This window comes from Otolemur garnettii, unplaced genomic scaffold (genome assembly GCF_000181295.1).
Source record: "Otolemur garnettii isolate 467f Iridium unplaced genomic scaffold, OtoGar3 scaffold00133, whole genome shotgun sequence".
In the NCBI taxonomy this organism is placed as follows: Eukaryota; Metazoa; Chordata; class Mammalia; order Primates; family Galagidae; genus Otolemur; species Otolemur garnettii.
In genome coordinates, this window is record NW_003852528.1 from 4,576,335 (window position 1) to 4,576,665 (window position 331).

A 331-nucleotide genomic window follows, 5' to 3' on the forward strand; every position below is an offset into this window, starting at 1 on the left:
TGGCTGGATAAGTGGATTAATAAATGGAAGAATGGATGAGTGGATAGATGTGTGGATGAATAAATGAGTATATGGGTAGTTAGATGGACAGACAGGGGTTGAATGAAAGGATGACTAGGTCAGTGGATGGATGGATGGAGGGATAAGTGGATTAATGAGTGGATAGGTAGTTGGGTAGACAGATGAATGGTTGGATGGAAGGAAGGTTGGAGGGATGAAGGATGAGTAGATGGATGGATGAATGGAGGGGTGTGTATATGTATGAATAAGTAGATGGATGAGCAGATGGGTATCTGTGAGGGCAGATATCTGGGTGGTTGTATGGAAGGAT

General features: G+C 43.2%; 1 protein-coding gene across 1 annotated transcript in view; it reads right to left on the bottom strand.

Annotated features, from left to right (window-relative positions):
* ANKMY1 (ankyrin repeat and MYND domain containing 1) overlaps window positions 1-331 on the bottom strand; it is a gene marked incomplete at its 5' end in the record, with an annotated part of 92,010 nt that overhangs the window by 58,321 nt on the left and 33,358 nt on the right. The gene's annotated exons all lie outside the window — the stretch shown is intronic.